At 45.6% G+C, this 23,719-nt stretch overlaps 1 protein-coding gene across 1 annotated transcript in view; it reads left to right on the forward strand.

Annotated features, from left to right (window-relative positions):
• The window catches only part of NXPH1 (neurexophilin 1), a 184,142-nt gene that overhangs the window by 74,036 nt on the left and 86,387 nt on the right, over window positions 1-23,719 (forward strand). The gene's annotated exons all lie outside the window — the stretch shown is intronic.

Below are 23,719 nucleotides of genomic sequence, written 5' to 3' on the forward strand. Positions count from 1 at the left end.
AGAGAGGAGAAAAGAAGGGAAGGAGAGAAGAGGGAGAAAAGAAAAGCAGCATTCCACAGTGGCTAGAGCTCAGGCCTGGGAGTAAGAATGACCTGGGTTCTAATCCCGGCTTCACCACTTAATAATAATGGTATTTATTAAGCGCTTACTCTGTGCAAAGCACTGTTCTAAGCACTGAGGAGGTTACAAGCTGATCAGGTTGTCCCATGTGGGGCTCACAGTCTTAATCCGCATTTTCCAGATGAGGTAACCGAGGCACAGAGAAGTGAAGTGACTTGCCCAAAGTCACACAGCTGGCAATTGGCGGAGCCGGGATTTGAACCCGTGACCTCTGACTCCAAAGCCCGGGCTCTTTCCACTGAGCCACGCTGCTTCTCTTGTCTGCTGAGTGACCATGGGCAGGTCACTTTGCTCCTCTGGGCCTCAGTTACTTCATCTGTAAAATGGGCATTAAGATTTTTAACCCTGTGGGGGACAGGGATTGTGTCTAACCTGATCAGCTTGTATCAATCCCGGCTCGTAGTAAATGCTTTATGAAAACCATAGAGGAGAAAAAAAAAGAGCAAAATAGGGAGGGAGAAAAGCAGAGGCAGAAAGAATGAGCCAAAGACAAGAAAGAAGAAGTGGGGGAAGGGGGAGAAAACAGGGAGCGAGTTTATCTGGGACTTAGCTTTGAACTGATATTCTTTGCAAACTTTTTTCCTCAGAACTTTGGGACTCAGAATAATAAATGGAGCTTGACACAGTTATTCCTGCATTCAGAGGTCCTAGTGGGGGAGGAGAGAAACCCACAATCCCCTGGAAATTGAAAACAGCTACAGATTCGCCCAAGGATCATGAGATTTTTTTTTTTTTTAGTTTTTACTGTTGTTTTTCTTTATGGAAGTACATCAGAAGAAAGGAGATGCCATGGCATCTGCCCAGAAAGACTCTTCGTAGTCTAGAAGTCGGTCAATCCGCCCTGAGATAGAGAGGGAAGCAGAGTAAGAAGCAGCGTACCGTTATTATTATTATTATTAGTGGAAAAATTATTGGGCCTGGAAGGAAGAGGACATGGGTTCTAATTCTGGCTTTGCCACGTGTCTGCTGTGTGACCTCGGGCAAGTCAATCAATCAATCAATCAATCATATTTATTGAGCGCTTACTGTGTGCAGAGCACTGTATTAAGCGCTTGGGAAGTACAAGTTGGCAACATATAGAGACGGTCCCTATCCAACAGTGGGCTCACAATCTAGAAGGGGGAGACAGAGAACAAAACAAAACATATTAACAAAATAAAATAAATAGAATATGTACAAGTAAAATAAATAAATAGAGTAATAAATACGTACAAACATATATACATATATACAGGTGCTGTGGGGAAGGGAAGGAGGTAAGGCGAAGGGAATGGAGAGGGGGATGAGGGGGAGAGAAAAGAGGGGGCTCAATCTGGGAAGGCCTCCTGGAGGAGGTGAGCTCGCAGTAGGGCCTTGAAGGGAGGAAGAGAGCTCTCCAGGTCTCTGTTACCTCATCTGGAAAATGGGAGTAAAGACTGTGAGCCCCACATGGGACAGGGACTGCGTCCAACCTGATTAGCTCGTATCTACCCCAGTGCTTAAAACAGTGCTTGGCACAGAGAAGCAGCGTGGCTTAGTGGAAAGAGCAAGGGCTTGGGAGTCAGAGGACGTGGGTTCCAATCCCAGCTCCGCCACTTGTCTGCTGTATGGCCTTGGGCAAGTCATTTTACTTCTCCGTGCCTCAGTTCCCGCATCTGTAAAAGGGGAATTAAAACTGTGAGCCCCACGTGGGACGACCTGATTACCCTGTACCTACCCCAGTGCTTAGAACAGTGCTTGGCACATTGAAAGTGCTTAGCAAATACCAGAATCATTATAACCGTAATAATAATTATTATAAGCAGAAAGAGCAGAGGTCAGGGCGTCAGAGGACTTGGGTTCTAATCCAGACATGGCTCTGCCCCTTGCCTGCGGTGTGCGCTGTGTCTCCGTTTCCTCATCTGTCAAATGGGGATTCATTCATTCAATCGTATTTATTGAGTGCTTACTGTGTGCAGAGCACTGTACTAAGCACTTACAAGGCGATCAGGTTGTCTCATGTGGGGCTCACAGTCATAATCCCCATTTTACAGATGAGGTCACTGAGGCTCAGAGAAGTTAAGTGACTTGCCCAAAGTTACACAGCAGACATGTAGCAGAGCTGGGATTCGAACCCATGACCTCTGACTCCAAAGCCCGTGCTCTTTCCACTGAGCCACGCTGCTCCTGTGATTCAATACTCATTCTCCCTCTTCCTTAGACTAGGAACCCCTTATGGGACAGGGACTATCCAACCTGACTACTGATTTTTGGCTGGTAGGGAGCACTTAATAATTACCTCAGTTACCATTATGAATGATTATAGAGGTGCTCAACAATTGAATGAATGAATGAACCACTTCTTCTCTTCTTAGACAAGCCGTGTGGCTCAGTGGAAAGAGCCTGGGCTTGGGAGTCAGAAGTCATGGGTTCTAATCCACTTTTCAGCTGTATGACTTTTGGCAAGCCACTTAACTTCTCTTTGCCTCAGTTACCTCATCTGGAAACTGGGGATTAAGACTGTGAGCCCCATGTGGGACAATCTGATTACCTTGTATCCCCCCAGCACTTAGAACAGTGCTTTGCACATAGTAAGTGCTTAATAAATGCCATTATTATTGTTATTATTCTCAAGAAGCAGCATGGCATAGTGGACAGAGCCCGGATCTGGGTGTTAGAAGATCAAGGTTCCTAATCCTGGCTCCGCCACTTGTCTGCTCTGTGTCCTTGGGCAAGTCACTTCACTTCTCTGGGCCTCAGTTCCCTCATCTGGAAAATGGGTAAGGAGACTGTGAGCCCCACGTGGGACAGAGACTATATCCAACCCGATTTGCTTGTATCCACCCCAGAGCTTAGTATGGTGCCCGGCACATAGTAAGCACCTAACAAATACCATAATTATTATTATTACGCTCTCCACCCAAGTTGCTTTCTGCTTCTTCTTCGGTCCCTTTTTTAATTTATTCTTTATTTTCTTTTTAGAATAAGGAGGAAAGAGACAAGTTATGTCTATGACTCGGCTTCCTGGGGCCAAGTCCTGCTAATTAAATTCTTTCCAAAGTGTTTACTGTCTCCCTGCCAGGTAAGGTAAAATGGTCTAATGTCTGACTCTTGGCAGGCGAACTGGACATGATTAAATTTTTTGGATTGGTATCACTTTGTCAGCACATCCTGCTATTCGGTCACTAGACAACCATTTTCCCTCTAGACTAGAAGCTCGTCCTGGGTAGGGAGAATTCTAATTCTGTTGCCTTGTCCTCTCCTAGGCGATTCTGGGGAAAGAGACTGTGAGCCCACGTGGGACAGGGACTGTGACCAACCTGGTTTATTTGTAATAATGATAATAATAATAATGATGGTATTTATTAAGCACTTATTATGTGCCAAGCACTGTTCCAAGTGCTGGGGGGGATACAAGGTATGGGGACCATCTCTATATGTTGCCAACTTGTACTTCCCAAGCGTTTAGTACAGTGCTCTGCACACAGTAAGCGCTCAATAAATACGATTGATTAAATACGATTGATTGGTTGTCCCACGTGGGGCTCAGTCAACCCCCATTTTACAGATGAGGCAACTGAGGCACAGAGAAGTGAAGTGGTTTGCCCAAAGTCACACAGCTGACAAGTGGGCGGAGCCAGGATTAGAACCCACGACCTCTGACTCTCAAGCCCTGGCTCTTGCCACTAAGCCACGCTGCTTCTGTATCCACCCAGCCCTTAGTACAGTGCCTGGCACACAGTAAGGGCTTAACAAATAACACAGTCAATTCATTCGATCCTATTCATTGTGCATACTATGTGCAGGGCACTGTATTAAGCGCTTAGACTGTAAGATCATTGCAGACAGGGAACACATCTGCTAATTCTCTTATATTGGACTCTCCCAAGTGAAGAACAGTGCTCTGCACATAGTGAGCACTCAATCGATACCATCGATTGGCTGATTGCTCCTCACTTAATTAGCCCTCAATAAATACCAGCGATTGTTCGATAGGATGTCTGCCAAACTCACTGCTCAGGGATTTGTCAAAATGGGCCGTCTAATGGTGTTACTTATTGAATGGTTGGGGGATGTTGAAATCTCTTCATTTTTCTCCACTCTCAGCCCCACAGAACTTATGTCCACATCTGTCATTTATTAATTTCTATTCCTGTCTCCACCCTATAGACTGTAAACCCATTGTGGACAGGGAATGTGTCGCTTATTGTTCTACTGTACTCTCAATCAATCAATCCATCAATCAATCATATTTATTGAGCACTTACTGTGTGCAGAGCACTGTACTAAGCGCTTGGGAAGTACAAGTTGGCAACATATAGAGACAGTCCCTACCCAACAGTGGGCTCACAGTCTAGAAGGGGGAGACAGAGAAAAAACCAAACATACTAACAAAATAAAATAAATAGAATTGATATGTACAAGTAAAATAAATAAATAAATAGAGTAATAAATATGTACAAACATACATACAGGTGCTGTGGGGAAGGGAAGGAGGTAAGATGGGGGGATGGAGGGGGGGCGAGGGGGAGAGGAAGGAAGCGCTTAGTACAGTGCTCAGCACACAGTAAGCGCTCAATAAATACGATGGAAGGAATGAACTGATGGTCCCATCAGCTCCTCGCTTGGATGATTTCCCATGGGTCTTGCTCTCGAGTTTTCTGTTTGAGAGGCTGCTGCTTCATCACCAAATTTTCTTTTTTTCTTTTTTTAGTGTTTTTTTTATGGTATTTGTTCAGTGTTTGCTACATGTCAGGCACTATACTAAGCATTGGAGTAGATACAAGGTCATCAGGTTGGACACAGTCCCTGTCCTCATGGGGCTCACAGTCTTCATCCCCATTTTATAGTTTTCATCACATTGTCTTCTTTTCTTTTAATGGTATTTTGTTTTCTGGTATTTGTTCGGTGCTGATTTTGTGCTAGGCACGGTACTAAGTGCTGGGGTAGATACTAGGTCATCACTGTCCCATGCCAAGCTCACAGTCTCCAGCCCCATTTTACAGATGAAGAAACTGAGGCCCAGAGAAGTGAAGTGAGTTGCCCAAGGTCTCAAAGGAGGCAAGTGGCGGAGCCGGGATGAGAACCCAGGTCCTCTGACTCCCGGCTTGTGCTCTTTCCATTAGGCAACTCTGCTTCCATCCTGGGGGCAGAGCACTGTACTAAGTGCTTGAGAGTTTCCTCCCCTCCACCATGTCTGGTTCTTTGCCAGTGGCCCTTGACTTGGTGGGTAGAGCCCGAGCCTGGGAATCAGAAAGTCATGGGTTCTAATCCCCACTCTGCCACTTGTCAGCTGTGTGACCTTGTGCAAGCGCTTAGTCCAGTGCTCTGCACACAGTAAGCGCTCAATTAATACAATTGAAAGAATGAATGAATGAAGTCACTTCCCTTCTCAATACCTCAGTTCCCTCATCTGTAAAATGGGGATGAAGACTGTGAGCCCCATGTGGGACAGGGACTGCGTCCAACTCAGTGAGCTTGCATCCACCCCAGGGCCTGGCACATAGTAAGCGCTTAAGCAATACCACAATTATTATTATTGTCATTTCAGGCACCTGCAACCTTTTCCCTCTCCAGCCACCAAAGATTTACCCACTTGACAGATTCCTTCTTCCCGGTCTGCCTTTGAAGGGCAAAACTCCACCCTCACCGGACGCTCTGCTGTCGCTTCTTCTCTTACCACCCCAAACTCCTTTTCTGTGCTTATGAAAGACGGTGTGGGCACCTCAAATCAAGCACACAGGAGCTCTGGCAATTATTTTTAGTTGATGTCAATCTCGGAGCGTTCTGGGAGATCCAGGCAGACTGCCAATGCCGACAGTTCCTAAGACTCTCTTTGGCAACTCCACATTTTTTATCTGCGACCAACGATCCCCCTGAGGAAACTATCTATTATCCTTTTACATTTTCCTGGTCAGAAGCTGGAATGGGCAGTTGACTTATGCCTCTCTCTCTCTCCAGTCCGACTGTAAGTCCCTTGAGGGGCTGTTTCTGTTGTTCTATCCTACTCTCCTAAGTGCTCAGTACAGCATTCTTTCTCACGCACAAGGGGCGTTCAATAAACCCAAACAATCAGTTGGTGGATCAAAGCTTTTTCACACTTTGCACACTTGACTTTAAAGCCCTTGTTCTTGCACAGTCGTAATTTAATTTATTTATTTCTGTTAATGTCTTTCTCCCCTCTAGACCGTAAGTTCACCGTGGGCAGGGAATGTGTCTAACAATTCTATTCTATTGTACTCTCCTAAGCGCTTAATACAGTGCTCTGTAGAGAAGCAGCGTGGCTCAGTGGAAAGAGCCCGGACTTTGGAGTCAGAGGTCATGGGTTCAAATCCCTGCTCCGCCAACTGTCAGCTGTGTGACTTTGGGCAAGTCACTTAACTTCTCTGTGCCTCAGTTACCTCATCTGTAAAATTGGGATTAAAACTGTGAGCCCCCCCGGGACAACCTGATCACCTTGTAACCTCCCCAGTGCTTAGAACAGTGCTTTGCACATAGTAAGCGCTTAACAAATACCATCATTAATATTATTATTATGGTAAGAGCTCAGTAAACAATCGATTCATTGATTTATGAGTGGCAACAGAGGTTGGCAGAATTGCATCTTGGTTGGAACGAGGAAATAGCTCTTGCCGTCATGTTTTTCCTGAAAATATCTGCATCATGGCCTTGTGTCTCCATTGTGACCTTTACTCTAAGTAAGTCAGGTCACTTCATGGCTGGTCAAATACTGAATAGTTTTCCAGATCGAAAGCAGGGGAATGGAGGGTATTGGTCAGGTTAGTAATAATAATAATTATGATATTTGTTAAGCAGTTGCTGTGTGTCCGGCATTGTACTCAGCACTGGGGTGGATGCAAGCATATTGGGTAGGACCCAATCTGTGTCCCCTATGGGGCTCACAGTCTCAATCCCCATTTTCCAGGTGAGGTAACCGAGGCCTAGAGAAGTGAAGTGACTTGCCCAGGGTCACACAGCAGACAAATGATGGAGCGGGGATTAGAACCCATGACCTTCTGATTCCCAGGCTCTATCCACTAGGCCATAGCAATCAATCCAGCCAACCACGGTATTTATTGAGTGCTTTCTGTGTGCAGAGCCCTGTTCTAAGCACTTGGGAGAGGACGATGCAGGATACTTGGTAGATACCTTCCTTGCCCACAAAGAGCTTACAGTCTAGTGGGTAGACCACAAGCCTGGGAGTCAGAAGATCATGGGTTCTAATCCTGCCTCTGCCACTTGTCTCCTGTGTGACCTTTCGCAAGTCACTTCACTTCTCTGTGCCTCAGTTACCTCATCTGTAAATGGGGATTGCGACCGTGAGCCCCACGTGGGACAGGGACTGTGTCCAATTTGATTTGCTTGGATCCACCCCAGTGGGGCAGGTACAGTGCCTGTCTACCATTATTATTATTATTAGACATAGTATTCATTCATTCATTCAATCATATTTATTGAGCGCTTACTGTGTGCAGAGCACTGTACTAAGCACTTGGGAAGTACAAGTTGGCAACATATAGAGACGGTCCCTACCCAACAACGGGCTCACAGTCTAGAAAGGGGAGACAGACAACAAAACAAAACATGTGGTCAGGTGTCAAATCATCAGAATAAATAGAAGTAAAACTAGATGCACATCATTGACAAAATAAATGGAATAGTAAATACTTACAAGTAAAACAAATAGAGTAATAAATCTGTACAAACATATATACAGGTGCTGTGGGGAGGGGTAGGTGGTAGGATGGGGGGGATGGGGAGGGGGAGTGGAAAAAGGGGGCTCAGTTTGCTAAATGTAAGCTCTCTGGGAGAGCAAGAATCTTGAATGCTATTGAATGCTCCCAAATGCTCAGTATAGTGCTTTGTAATCAGTAATAGTACAGTGCTCTGCACATAGTAAGCGCTCAGTAGATACAATTGAGTGAAAGTAATAGTAATAATAACGATGGTATTTGTTAAGCACTTACTATGTGCCAGGCTCTGTTCTAAGTGCTGGGGTTGTTGTTGTTGTTTTATGCTGTCGAGCCGTGTCCGACCCATAGCAACGCCATAGACACATCTCTCCCAGGATGTCCCGCTTCCACCTGCAGTCGTTCTGGTATTCGATCCAGAGAGTTTTCTTGGTAAAAATACAAAAGTGGTTGATCATTGTCCCCTTTCGAAGTGCTGGGGTAGTTACAAGGGTTGTCCCATGTGGGGCTCCCAGTTTTAATCCCCATTTTACCTCCCCCATCTTACCTCCTTCCCTTCCCCACAGCACCTATATATATGTATATATGGTTGTACATATTTATTACTCTATTTATTTATTTATTTATTTATTTTACTTGTACATTTCTATCCTATTTATTTTATTTTGTTGGTATGTTTGGTTCTGTTCTCTGTCTCCCCCTTTTAGACTGTGAGCCCACTGTTGGGTAGGGACTGTCTCTATGTGTTGCCAGTTTGTACTTCCCAAGCGCTTAGTACAGTGCTCTGCACATAGTAAGCGCTCAATAAATACGATTGATTGATTGATTGATTGATTTTACAGATGAGGTAACTGAGTCACAGAGAAATTGAAGTGACTTGCCCAAAGACACACAGCTGATAGGTGGAGAAGCCGGGATTAGAACCCGTGGCCTCCGACTCCCAAGCTCGGGCTCTTTCCACGGAGCCGTGCTGTTGAGATGGTAAGCTCCTTTAGGGCAGGGATTGTGTCTACTAACTCCGTTGAACAGTGCTCTCGGGACAGTGCTCTGCATTCAGTAGACTGAGAGCTCCTTGAGGAGCTTAGCATATGAAGCTTAGTATCAAGCGCTTAGCACAGTACTCTGCCCACAATCGGCTCTCAATCCATATCATTGCTCGATTGGTGGTTGCATGGACACAACTTGGAAATGAATCCGGGAAGTCTTCCTGGAGGAAGTGTGATTTCAGTGCTTTCAATGTGATTTCACGGGAAGCAGCATGGCTCAGTGGAAAGATCACGGGCTTTGGAGTCAGAGGTCAGGGGTTCAAGTCCCGGCTCCACCAATTGTCAGCTGTGTGACTTTGGGCAAGTCATTTAACTTCTCTGTGCCTCAGTTACCTCATCTGTAAAATGGGGGTTAAGACTGTGAGCCCCACATGGGACAACCCGATCACCTTGAATCCACCCCCAGAACTTAGAACAGTGCTTCACACATAGTAAGCACTTAGCAAATGCCATCATTATTATTATTATTAATGTGACTGTCGATGGGAAGGGCGGATTTGAGTGGCTGGGAATCAGGGGAAAAATAATTCTCCGGATTGCCCAAGGACCGAGAGCATTGTAGTAGAGGGGTCGGGAAGGGAAAGAAAATATTCCACGATTCCACGATTCCATCGCAATCCTCCCAGAGTCTGTGGGGGGAACTTTTCAATGGATCAGTTGTACTGATTGAGCACTCATTGTGTGGAGAGCACTGTACTAAGCGCTTGGGAAGAGTACGAAAAAACGATAGACACGTTCCCTGCCCATAAGGAGCTTACAGTCTGGAGGGGGAGACAGACATTTATATAAGTAAATAAATAATAAATAATGAGACAATAAATGACTGTTATGTAGACAGGGCACGTATCCACCACCTGTGCTGTATTGGACTCTCCCAAGCGCTTGGTATAGCGCTCTGCACACTGTAAGCACTCCATAAATAAGATCGATTGCTGGATTGGATATTTAAATTCAAGGCTGAAATAGAGATTCTGGGAGGGAAAGGAAAACACCAATTAGAGCTTAAAGGGCAAAGACTCCTCCTATTATGGAATTCTTATCAGATTCAGGAATCTCAGAGGAATGGTTGTGGGCAGGGAACGTGTCTTCCAGCTCTGTACTCTCTCAAGTGCTTAGTCCAGTGTTCTGCACACAGGACGTGCTCCAAAAGTATGACTGATTGATCGATTGAATATTAAAATTCAAGGCTGAAATAGAGAATCTGGAAGGGAAAGGAAAACACTAGTTAGAGTTTAAAGGGCAAAGCGTTGTCTCAGTCGGAAGCCAGGGACTTATGAAAAATGTTGATTCTCTCAGAGGCCCTAAGCAGCTTGGCTCAGTGGAAAGAGCCCAGGCTTGGGAGCCAGAGGTCATGGGTTCTAATCCCGGCTCTGCCACTTGTCAGCTGTGTGACTTTGGGCAAGTCACTTCACTTCTCTGGGCCTCAGTTACTTCATCTGTAAAATGAGGATTAAGACTGTGAGCCCCATGTGGGACAACCTGATCACGTTGTATACCCCCAGCACTTAGAACAGTGCTTGGAACATAGTAAGTGCTTAACAAATGCTATTAATATTATTATTATTATTATTATTATTATTATTATCTGGAACAGGAGAAGTGATTTTTACTTCCTAAGTAATTACTGTTAAGGCTTAGTCTTTGTGGAATAGCTTTGGACTCTGGGGCCAATCACTTAGAAACAGCAGCAGACAGCGTAGTGGGTAGATCCCGGGCCTGGATTTCAGAAGGTTGTGGGTTCTAATCCCAGCTCTGCCACGTCCGCTGTGTGGCCTTGGGCAAATCACTTCATTTCTCTGGGCCTCCGTTACCTCATCTGGAAAATGGGGATTAAGGCTGTGAGCCCCATGTGGGACGGGGACTGTGTCCAACCCGATTTGCTTCTATCCACCCACGTGCTTAGAACAGTGCCTGCCTCGTCGTAAGTGCTTAACAAATACCATCATCATTATTATTGTTATTATTATTAGAATTCCCCAACTTTCCATCTACACGTTTTCGATCGTCCCCCTTAATGTTGTATTTATTTGGTGAAGGTGGGGATTTGTCAAGATGAAAGTCTTTCATTCATTGTCGCATTTACTGAGCACTTACTGTGTGCAGAGAACTGTACTAAGCGTTTGGAAGAGTACAACACAACAATAAACAGACACATGCCCTGCCCACAACGAGCTTACAGTCTAGAGGAGCTTATAGTTTAGCCCTTCCTCTCAGTCCGTGATAATCTTGTACCTACCCCAGCATTTAGAACAGTGTTTGGCACATAAGCGCTCAACCAATATCATTCTTCTTATTATTGTTGTTATCTTTTGGGCACCCCCTCTAGACTGCAAGCTCGTCGTGGGCAGGGAATGTGTCTGTTATATTGCTACGCTGTAATCTCCCAAGTGTTTAGTACAGTGACCTGCACACATAAACGCTCAATAAATATGAATGATCTGTCCGTAAGCGCTCAATAAATACGATCTATGAGACCGTAAGCTCCTCAAGTGCAGGGATTGTGCTTCTTACCTTTACTACATACTCCTGAGCACTTAATACAGTGCTCCCCCAACAGCAAATGGAACAGACTGGTTAATCTTCCAGGAACCACACCCGGAAGTTCTTGTTTCCCCAATTTTTCTGCTCCTCTATTTCCCAGAGCCCAACTCTGGAATTTTAAAAGTCAGACGCGGTTGACGTCATCGGGGCAGAAAGAAGGATGGAGAGCGAGTTTGGGGCGGGATGAAGCTTGCTCTCTTTCATACCTAAATAATTCCGTCGTCAATAGGAGACTTCTTCTTCTGAATCATCTTTGCCTTCGGGCTGGAGAAAGAGGGCCGAGATAATGAATAATCCAAGCCCAGGGTGTTTGGGAAAGTTAGTCGAAAGAGGAGAGAGGATGCAGAGATCTCAGGGGGGGCTCTCTGGGGGCCAGCTGGTTCACTCCTTGCCGTCAGATTGCACTTAAGGTTGCCGAGGAAGTGACCCTTTGTTTTATTTTTAAAAAACCTCCAGCGAAGGAGATTCTGCATCTTCCAGAGAAGGAACAGCTTGGCCTAGTGGAAAGAGCCTAGGAAATCCCAAAATTTGGGCAAGTCACTTAACTTTTCTGGGCCACAGTTCCCTCAACTGCCAAATGGGGATTAAATAATAATAATGATGGTCTCTGCTCTCAAAGGGCTTGTGGTCTAGTGACTGTACTCATCTGTATGTTTTAATACGTAAATTACGTGCATATCTGTAATTTTATTTATTTGTTTTGATGTCTATCTCCCCCCGCTCCAGACTGTGAGCTCATTGTGGGCAGGGGATGTCACTGTTTATTGTTGTGTTGTAATAATAACAATAATAATAATAATAATGATAATAATAATAATAATAGCATTTATTAAGCGCTTACTATGTGCAAAGCACTGCTCTAAGCGCTGGGAAGGTTACAAGGTGATCAGGTTGTCCCACGAGGGGCTCACAGTCAATCCCCATTTTACAGATGTGGGAACTGAGGCACAGAGAAGTTAAGTGACTTGCCCAAAGTCACACAGCTGACAGGCGGTGGAGCCTGTCCCATTTGAACCCATGACCTCTGACTCCAAAGCCCAGGCTCTTTCCACTGAGCCACGCTGCTGTACTTTCCCAAGTGCTTAGTGCAGTGCTCGGCACATAATAAGCACTCAATAAATGCAATTGAATAAATGAATGGTATTTATTGAGCACTTACTATGTGCCAGGCACTGGACTAAGTGCTGCCTGGGTGGACTTTAGGTCCCTGGGCCTCCGGTCCAGGTGTATCGTGGGAGGCGGCTTTAGCCCTGTGGCAAGAGCATGAATTCCCGGGAATCAGGTGTTGTGGGTTCTAATCTCCAGCCAGTAATAATAGTAATAATAATAATGGTATTTGTTAGGTGCTTACTATGTGCAAAGCACTGTTCTAAACACTGGGGAGGTTACAAGGTGATCAGGTTGTCCCACGGGGGGCTCACAGTTTTAATCCCCATTTTACAGATGAGGTAACTGAGTCACAGAGAAGTGAAGTGACTTGCCCAAAGTCACACAGCTGACAGTTGGTGGAGCCAGGATTTGAACCGATGACCTCTGACTTCAAAGCCCAGGCTCTTTCCACTGAGCCACGCTGCTTCTCCTGCTTCACAGTAGCCTGCTGTGTGACCTCAGGCATGTGTCACACCTTCTCTGGGGCCTCCACTTCCTCATCTGTAAAACCGGCAAAATAAGCCAAATCTGAGAATCCTGAGGTCAAACAGAATATAATGATATTAATAATGATGGCATTTGTTAAGCGCTTACAATGTGCCAAGGACTATACTAAACGCTGGGGTGGATTCAAGCAAATTGGGTTGGACACAGTCCCTGTCCCTAACGGGGCTCACAGTCTTCATCCTCATTTTACAGATGAGATAACTGAGGCAGAGAGAAGTGAAGAGTCTTGCCCAAGGCCACACAAGAGACTAGTGGCAGAGTCAGGATTAGAACCCATGACCTTCTGTCTCCCAGGCCCGGGATCTAGCCACTTCGCCATCCCTTTTAGGCTGCACATTCCTTATGGATTAGGAACGTGTCTACCAACTCTGTTGTATTGGACTCTTCAAAATGCTTAGTATAGATGCCTGAATGCTCTGAATGCAGTAAGCACCCAATAAATATCCTTCTTGTCCATCTTCTTGTCATCAAATCTATCGGGTGCCCCAGCAGGTAACAGTGAAGTCATTTGATGCTTATTTTAAAATAATAATAATAATAAATAATAATAATGGCATTTATTAAGCGCTTACTATGTGCAAAGCACTGTTCTAAGCGATGGGAAGGTTACAAGGTGATCAGGTTGTCCCACGGAGGGCTCACAGTCTTCATCCCCAATTTACAGATGAGGGAACTGAGGCCCAGAGAAGTTAAGTGACTTGCCCAGAGTCACATAGCTGACAAGTGGCGGAAGCGGGATTTAAACCCATGACCCCTAAATAAAATACATAATTATTTTATTTATTCGCTATCTGACAAGCACTATGTGAAGTGCCAGATTAGAGCAAAGATAATAATGAATAATGATAATAATAATGATAATTTTGGCATTTGTTAAGCACTTACTATGTACCAAGCATTGTTCTAAGCACTAGGGTAGATTCATTCAATTATATTTATGGAGCAAAGCACTTTTACTGTGTCCAAAGCACTTTACTAAGCACTTGGAAGAGGACAATGCAACAAAAAACAGTGTCATTCCCTGCCCACAGTAACCTTACAGTCTAGCAGGGGAGACAGACATCAGGACAAATAAATCAAATGTCAGCTGGGAAGGGGGAAGAGCAAAGGGAGAAAATCAAGATGACACAGAAGAGAGTGGGAAAAGCCCCACTTTTCCTCATCTCCCACTCCCTTCTGTGTCGTTTAGTCTGGGAAGTCCTCTTGGAGGAGGTGGGCCTTCAGTAAGGCTTTGAAGTGGGGGGGAGAGCCATTGTCTGTGGGATCTGAGAAGGGAGGGCATTCCAGTTGTGCGGGGCTGGGAAGGGGGAAGAGCAAAGGGAGAAAATCAAGATGACACAGAAGAGAGTGGGAAAAGCCCCACTTTTCCTCATCTCCCACTCCCTTCTGTGTCGTTTAGTCTGGGAAGGCCTCTTGGAGGAGGTGGGCCTTCAGTAAGGCTTTGAAGTGGGGGGGAGAGCCATTGTCTGTGGGATCTGAGAAGGGAGGGCATTCCAGTTGTGTGGGGCTGGGAAGGGGGAAGAGCAAAGGGAGAAAATCAAGATGACACAGAAGAGAGTGGGAAAAGCCCCACTTTTCCTCATCTCCCACTCCCTTCTGTGTCATTTAGTCTGGGAAGGCCTCTTGGAGGAGGTGGGCCTTCAGTAAAGCTTTGAAGTGGGGGGGAGAGCCATTGCCTGTGGGATCTGAGAAGGGAGGGCATTCCAGTTGTGCGGGGCTGGGAAGGGGGAAGAGCAAAGGGAGAAAATCAAGATGACACAGAAGAGAGTGGGAAAAGCCCCACTTTTCCTCATCTCCCACTCCCTTCTGTGTCGTTTAGTCTGGGAAGGCCTCTTGGAGGAGGTGGGCCTTCAGTAAGGCTTTGAAGTGGGGGGGAGAGCCATTGTCTGTGGGATCTGAGAAGGGAGGGCATTCCAGTTGTGTGGGGCTGGGAAGGGGGAAGAGCAAAGGGAGAAAATCAAGATGACACAGAAGAGAGTGGGAAAAGCCCCACTTTTCCTCATCTCCCACTCCCTTCTGTGTCATTTAGTCTGGGAAGGCCTCTTGGAGGAGGTGGGCCTTCAGTAAAGCTTTGAAGTGGGGGGGGAGAGCCATTGTCTGTGGGATCTGAGAAGGGAGGGCGTTCCAGGCCAGAGGCAGGACGTGGGCCGAGGGTTGGCATGGAGACAGGTGAGCCGGAGGCCCAGTGAGAAGCTTAGCAGCACCAGAGGAGCAGAGTGTGAGGGCTGGGCTGGAGAAGGAGAGTAATGAGGTGAGGTGGGAAGGGACAAGGTGATTGAGGACTTTAAAGCCAATGGTAAGAGTTTTTGTTTGATGCGGAGGTGGATGGGCAACCACTGGAGTTATTTTGAGAAGCGGGGTGACGTGTCCTGAACGTTTCTGTAGAAAACTAATCCGGGCAGCCTAGTGAAGTGTGGATTGGAGTGAGGAGAAACAGGAGGCAGGGAGGTCAGCAAGGGAGCTGGTGCAGTTTTCCAGGTGGGATAGGATGAGTGATTGGATTAAAATGCAACGTGTCATTCCCATTTGGGCAAATGGGGCAAGTGTGAAGAGCTTCTCCAAATTCCTTCCTTCATTCATTCAATCTTATTTATTGAGCGCTTACTGTGTGCAGAGCACTGTACTAAGCGCTTGGGAAGTACAGGTCGGCAACATATAGAGACGGTCCCTACTCAACTATGAGGGAGCCAAATTTTTTTTTTCCTGTAATGCACTTGAAAATGGCAGTCTCTGAATAACTCTCATTGTTAAGGATCTTTGCTAGCGGGTTACTGATAGGGTTTGGTTGCAAAACTATCCTCTAGTCCAAACCAAAATGTAATAAAGGTTTGCATGTCTCTCTGCCCTATAAGAGAAGCAGTGTGGTCTACTGGATAGACCATGTACCTGAGAGTCAAAAGGACCTGGGTTTTAATCCTGGTTCCACCATGTACATGAGGAGTGACCTTGAGCAAGTCTCTTTGTTTCTCCGGGCCTATTACCTCATTTGGAAAATGGGGATTAAGACCGAGAGCCCTATATGGTGCAGTGACCGTGTGCAACCCGATTATTTTGTATCTATCCCAGCGCTTAGTACAGTGCCTGGCACATAGTAAGTGCTTAACAGATACCATTAAAAAGGTTCGTTGTTCATTTCATTCAGTCACATTTACTGAGCAGTTACTGTGTGTAGAGCACTGGACTAAGCACTTGGAAAGTACAGTGGAGAAGTTACGTGTGTGTTTGTCTTTTTTCTTTTATTTAATGGTATTTGTTAAGCGCTTCCTATGTGCCAGGCACTGTACTAAGCCCCAGAGTAAATACAGGCTGATCAGTAAGCTCACCATTGGCAGGGAATGTGTCTGTTTATTGTTCTATTGTACTCTGCCAAGCGCTTAGCACAGTGCTTTGCACACAGTAAGCACTCAGTGAATGAACTAATGAAGGTCGGCCATCCGACGTATAATTTTTTTCCCCAAGTACAATACATCATTCCCAGCAGGTGCACAAGAAATACCATGACTGATAATAAATTATAAGTAATAACTAATAATAATAATAAATACCCTGAATAATAAATACCATTGGGTTTCAGCGAGCTCACAGGGCCTAAGGCTTGTGATTCACCCTGATATTTTCCTTCCTTGAAGGAGCATTACGGTTTAGACCAACCTGGGAGTACTGAAATGGTTTTAGAGACGACACACTCCCGTCTTTATGGCTCCCCATTTTGAGATCAATTATAAACCGCCATTGAATGTCGCCACGAGATCGTTCAATTATTTTCTCTCAGCATCTAAACAGCCATCTCCGAAGAGATGATCAGGAAGGAGTGGGGTGAATATTAAGGGATCCTCAGGAAATCAGAATCCCCGGAGGCTCCTCTGGAGGTTTCTCTGCTCTCCATCTTTTCATTCTGCTTGTGACAGGGTTGTGAGAAGCAGGGTGGCCTGGTGATGGTGATGATGATGATGATGGTATTTGCTAAATGCTTACTACGACCCATTTCTTCAACTTTCCGCCTTCCTCCCCTGCTCTAGGTGTTAGAACAGTCTCCCTTCTGTCTTCCCCCTAGACTGTGAGCCCGTTGTGGACAGGGATTGTCTCTGTAGCCAAACTGTACTTTTCAAGCACTTAGTACAGTGTTCTGCACACAGTAAGTGCTCAATAAATACGAATGAATGAATCAATGTGCCAGGCATCGTACTAAGCACTTGGGTGGACACAAGCTAATCAGGTTGGATGTAGTCCCCGTCCCACACAGGTTTGTACGTATTTATTACTCGATTTATTTTACTTGTACATATTCTGTTTATTTTGTTTACACGTTTTATTTTGTTGTCTGTTTCCCCCTTCTAGACTGTGAACCCGCTGTTGGGTAGGGACCGTCTCTATATGTTGCCAACTTGTACTTCCCAAGCGCTTAGTACAGTGCTCTGCACACAGTAAGTGCTCAATAAATACGATTGAATGAATGAATGAATGAAAGAGCGCAGGTCCTGGGAGTCAGAGGACTTGGGTTTGCATCCCTTCTTCATCCCTTACCAGCTGCGTGACCTTGGGCAAGTCGCTTGGCTTCTCTGGACCTCATCTGGAAAATGGGGATTAAGACCATGAGCCCCGTGGGGGCCAGGGACTGCGTCCAACCTGATTAGCTCCTATCTACCTCAGGGCTTAGGACAGTGCCTGGCCCATAGTAAGCGCTTACCAAATACCACAATTAATATTATTATTGGTTTGTCGAGGACTGGTGGAAAGGGGACTGTGTGTATGTGTGTGGTGTGTGTTTGTGTGGGATGGGTGAATTTTGGCTCCTCAGAATGCCAGTTGGGAAACAGCAAAAGCTAATACTCAACAGATGGTTAAGTCTTAAAACCCATAATAATGACTGCAGTTATTGTCATTACTGTCATTCTATGGCACATACAATCGTGTGAAAAAGCTTGAACTGGGAAATCACTTTAAGTATGCTCAAAGGGGCCAGCTGTATTTCAAACAATCAGGAGGGTGATGGATTCTCAGCCTGAGTGCCATTTCCCCCACCCTCACACACATTCCAAGCACATTTGCGGCTGGCGATGAAAAGCAACATTTACTTGACACGGAGAAGGGTTCCATTTCCCTCTTTCGGGAATAATGAGGAACAAGAAAAATTGACATCTGTTTTAACACAGACGAATTATTTCGCCTCCTTTGTGATTGTGCGGGTCGTTATTATGTATATAAATTTAGTTTGCAGATGCTCGGAATCAGAGATCAAAATAGCAATTTCACCCACAAAGGAATTGCGATGATACCAAATACCTTAAACGTTTTTTTTTTTTCCTTTTGCAAAATCGACTCCAAGCGGAGAGCCCGCCGGCTCCTAGACAGGAAATGAACATCCTTTCGGGAGAAAAGCATTGGACGGGAGGCTTGGGGTGGGGAGAGGGAAGAGGGAAGAGGTAGTTGTTGAATTTTTTACTGCAGGGCCCAGCGCTTAATACCATGCCCAGCACTTAGTACTGGCACATAGTAAGTGCTTAATAAATCCCATAATTATTATAATTAGCCCCAACAAGGAATTTTTCCATTACACTTTTCCATTCTGCGGGAAACAAGAGCGGTCCTCTCCGGTCGTGGCCGGAGAGATGATCTTTTGAGAAAAATCGATTAGTTTGTGTTTGAATTCCTATTTCTTCCCTATGGTGAAACTATGTAAAAATGGTTCTTTGCCACCTAAGAGTTTGGGCTTGATTCTCTCTTCTCCCCCACCGCAAGACCCAGTAAAAAACTTAATATCATAAAGGGACCATTTTTGGAACTTATCACCTCTGCATTCCATGTTATTATTCTTGTTATTATCATTGTACTTGTTAAGCACTTACTATGTACTAAGCACTGTTCTAGGCTCTGGAGTAGATACAAACTAATCAAGTTGGACACAGCTCCTGTCCTGCATGGGGCTCACAGTCTAAGTAGGAGGGAGGAGGATTTAATCTCCATTATTATGATTATTATTATTAGGTTGGAGGGAGGTGATCAGGTGGAGAAGGAAGAAAGGGAGGCAGAAATACAGGGACTGGAATCGAAATGAATCAATTGAGGGTAACGATTGAGTGCTTATTCATTCATTCATTCAATCGTATTTATTGAGTGCTTACTGTGTGCAGAGCACTGTACTAAGCCTTTGGGAAGTACAAATAGACAACATAAAGAGATGGTCCCTGCCCAACAATGGGCTCACAGTCTAGAAGGGGGAAACAGGCAAAAAATAAACAAACAAAAAAACAAGCATTATACTAAACACTTAGGAGAGCTCAGTACAACAGAGTTGGGAAACACGTTCCCAGTCCTCAACATGCTGACAGTTTAGAAGACCTGAGATAATAATAATACTATAATAATTATGGTATTTGTTAAGCGCTTACTATGTGCCAAGTACTGTTCTAAGTGCTGGGGTAAATGCACGGTAATCAGGTTGTCCCGCGTGGGCCTCACAGTCTCATTCCCCATTTTCCAGATGAGGTAACTGAGGCACAGGGAAGTGAAGTGACTTGCCCAAGGTCACACAGCTGACAAGTGGTGGAGCCGGGATTGGCACCCATGACCTCTGAGTCCCAAGCGGGCTCTTGCCACTAGGCCCTGCTGCTTCTCTGAGATCCAGTCCCGGGTGTGCCGTTGGCTTGCTGTGGGGCCTGGAGCAAATCGCTGAACCTCTCTGGGCCTCAACTTCCTCATCTAGAAAACGGGAACACTAATCCCTCCCTCTTCCAACCTCCCAGAGATGTTGCGAGGATGTTACAGTCCTCTGGACTGTAAGTTCCTCCATTAGATCATATGCTCCTTGTGGGCAGGGAATGTTTCTGTTATATTGTTATAGTGTACCCTCCCAAACGCTTAGGACAGTGCTCTGTACCCAGTAAGCCCCTAATAAATACCACGATTAAGTCAGGACAGAAGTGAGCTGAGGTGGGTGAAAATGAAAAAAGAAAATAAAAATGAGAGGCACTCTATACAACTCAAGTACTTGTTTTGATGCCTGTCTCCCTTCTTCCAGACCGTGAGCCCGCTGTGGGCAGAGATTGTCTCTATTTGTTGCTAATTGTACTTTCCGAGCACTTTGTACAGTGCTCTGCACACAGTAAGCGCTCAATAAATACTATTGAATGAATGAATGAATTAATTATTTGGAAAGAGTAGTTGGTATCAGTAATAGCTTAACAAATGATGAATTTTTTTTGTGTGTGTGCGTGCGTGTGTTACTTTTATCTGGAAAGAGTGCTCGGTTGGTATCAATAGCAACTTAACAATTGAATAAGAGTTTTATTTATGTTGTGTGTGTGTGTAATAATAGTAGTAATAATAATAATGGTATTTGTTAAGTGCTTACTATGTGCCAAGCACTGTTCTAAATGCTGGGGGGGGGGGGTACAAGGTAATCAGGTTGTCCCACATGGGGCTCACAGTCTTATGATAGCATTTTTTATGATAGCATTTATTAAGTGCTTACTATGTGCAAAGCACTGTTCTAAGCTCTGGGGAGGTTACAAGGTGATCAGATTGTCCCAAGGGGGGCTCACAATCTTAATCCCCATTTTACAGATGAGGTAACTGAGGTCCAGAGAAGTTAAGTGACTTGCCTAAAGTCACACAGCTGGCAACTGGCAGAGCTGGGATTTGTACCCATGACCTCTGCTCTTAGTAGAAGCAGCGTGACTTAGTGGTAAGAGCCCGGGCTTGGGAGTCAGAGGTTGTGGGTTCTAATCCCTGCTCTGCCACTTGGCAGCTGGGTGACTTTGGGCAAGTCACTTCACTTCTCTGGGCCTCAGTTCCCTCACCTGTAAAATGGGGATTAAGTCTGTGAGCCCCACGTGGGACAACCCGATTACCTTTGTATCCACCCCAGCACTTAGAACAGTGCTCAGCACGTAGTAAGCACTTAACAAATACCACCATTATTATTAGTAGAACCTTGAAACATTCAAAGGGTCAGTTTGAATAAACACCCACATCCTTGCTCTCTCCATTCTCTCTAGGCTCTTTTTAAGCTTGAGAAATTGGACTCCCAATGTAGAGAGGTAGAAGTTTCCGCTAGAACCTGTATTTAGTCAGGCCGACTGCTCAGCAAGGATATCTTTCAGTGGGCGATGGCTCGCTCATCTTTGTTTCTCATCTGATCTGCTGTTGGCTGACCACGTGTTCTTGGCACATAGTAAGCACTGAACCAGCACCATCATTATTATAATAATAACCACCACCACCATCAACATCACAATAATAATAATAATGGCATTTATTAAGCCCTTACTCTGTGCAAAGCACTGTTCTAAATACTGGGGAGGTTACAAGGTGATCAGGTTGTCCCTTGTGGGGCTCACAGTTTTAATCCCCATTTTACAGATGAGGTAACTGAGGCACAGAGAAGTGAAGTGACTTGCCCAAAGTCACACAGCTGACAATTGGCGGAGCTGGGATTTGAACCCATGACCTCTGACTCCAAAGCCTGTGCTCTTTCCACTGAGCCACGTCATGGTGTTTGTTGAAGTGTGGGCTAGTGGATAGAGCAAGTTCCTGGGAGTCAGAAGAACCTGGGATCTAATCCAGGGTCCCCCACTTATCTCCTGGGTGACCTTGGGCAAGTCACTTCACTTCTCTGGGCCTCAGTGCCCTCATCTGGAAAATGGGGATGAAGAGGGTGAGCCCCACGTGAGACAGAGACTGTGTCCAATCATTATCTTGTATCTACCTCAGCGCTTAGAACAGTGCCTGGAACAAAACGAGGGCTTAACAAACACTATCATCATTATTATTTTTGCCATTATAATAATAATAATGATGGTATTTGTTAAGTGCTTACTATGTGCAAAGCACTGTTCTCAGTGCTGGGGAGCTTACAAGGTGATCAGGTCATCCCACAGGGGGCTCACAGTTTTAATCCCCACTTTCCAGATGAGGTAACAAGCACAGAGAAGTGAAGTGACTTGCCCAAAGTCACACAGCTGACAGTTGGCGGAGCCAGGATTTGAACCCATGACCTCTGACTCCAAAGCCCGTACTCTTTCCACTGAGCCACGCTGCTATTACGTGCCACGCAGTGTGATAGATAAAATGCATTTATGTCAGTTACAATCCCAGTCCCACATGGGGCTCTCAGTCTAAGTGGGAGGGAGAAAGGGGATCGAATCCTCATTTTACAGATGAAGAAACTGAGGCTCAGAGAGGTGAAATGACTTGCCTAAGGTCACACAGCAGGCAAGAAACGGAGCAGGGATTGGATGCCATGTCCCCCAACTCCCAGGACCCGGGCCCTTTCCGAGCCAGGGCCAAAGGAATGAGGTCGTCAGAGTTTGGGCTGCTTCTCATATTCCTTGGAAAACCACTGTGGTTCCTTTGCATTCCCACCGGTTTGCCTAGTCTTAAAATACAGGTGCTTAAATAAGTTGGAGTTAGCGATTTCACCTTTAATTCTCTGGATGATTTCTGTGTCAGGAAGCGAATTAAACACGGATACAATTCTGGCAAGATCGAGTATCCCTTTTGCGTTGTCCTGACTTCATCCCTTAGCTCTTCCCCCCTCCCAGCCCCACATCACTTACGTCCACATCTGTCATTTTATTTATTTCTACGCGTTCACTTATTTCTAGACTGTAAACTTGTTGTGGACAGGGAATGGGACTGTTTATAGTTGTATCGTATGCTCCCAAGCGCTTAGTAGGGTGCCCTGCACACAGTAAGTGCTCAATAAATACGATTAAATGAATGAATGAGCATCCTGGTCATAGGAGTCAATTCGTCATTCTGAGGGTGGAGTGACAAAGGGTTAGTGATTTCAGGGTAGGTGAAGAAGAGAAAGGAGAAGTCTTCACAAAGCCTAAGCAGGCAGCGGGACCTCGTGGATACAGCATGGGCTTGGGAGACAGAGGACCTGGGTTCTAATTCCACTCTACCCCTGTCTACTGTGTGACCTTGGACAAGTCACTTCACTCTATGCCTCATTCTCCTCATCTGACAAATGGGGATTAAGACTATGAGCCCCACCTTGCACAGGGACTGTGTCCAACCTGATCTGTTTGTATCGATCCCAGCACTTAGTACAGTGCCTGGCACATAGTAAGCGCTTAACAAATACCACCGTTATTATTCTCGGTGCCTCAGTTTCTTCATCTATAAAATGGGGATTCAATACCCGCTCTCCCTCGGTTTAGAATGTGAGCCCCACATGGGGCAGAGTCTGTGTCTGACCCAATTATCTGGTGAGCACAACAGTGCTGGCGACATAGTAAGTGCTTATCAAGTACCCTTATTATTATTATTCTTATTTTGAGAGTAGGCGGGCCAGACAGCCGCCATTTGGGATCTTCCTTCCTTCCTTCCTTCCTTCCTTCCTTCCTTCCTTCCTTCCTTCCTTCCTTCCTTCCTTCCTTCCTTCCTTCCTTCCTTCCTTCCTTCCTCCCTCCCTCCCTCCCTCCCTCCCTCCCTTCCTCCCTTCCTTCCTTCCTTCCCTCCCTTCCTCCCTCCCTCCCTTCCTCCCTTCCTTCCTTCCCTCCCTCCTTCCCTCCCTCCTTCCTTCCTTCCATCCCTCCCTTCCCTCCCTTTCTCCCTCCCGTCCCTCCCTCCCTTCCTTCCTTCCCTCCCTCCTTCCCTCCCTCCTTCCTTCCTTCCATCCCTCCCTTCCCTCCCTTTCTCCCTCCCGTCCCTCCCTTCCCTCCCTCCATGTGAGCCTTTCGTTTTTAATCAGTCAATTAA

The sequence above is a fragment of the Tachyglossus aculeatus genome, chromosome 2 (assembly GCF_015852505.1).
Source record: "Tachyglossus aculeatus isolate mTacAcu1 chromosome 2, mTacAcu1.pri, whole genome shotgun sequence".
NCBI lineage: Eukaryota > Metazoa > Chordata > Mammalia > Monotremata > Tachyglossidae > Tachyglossus > Tachyglossus aculeatus.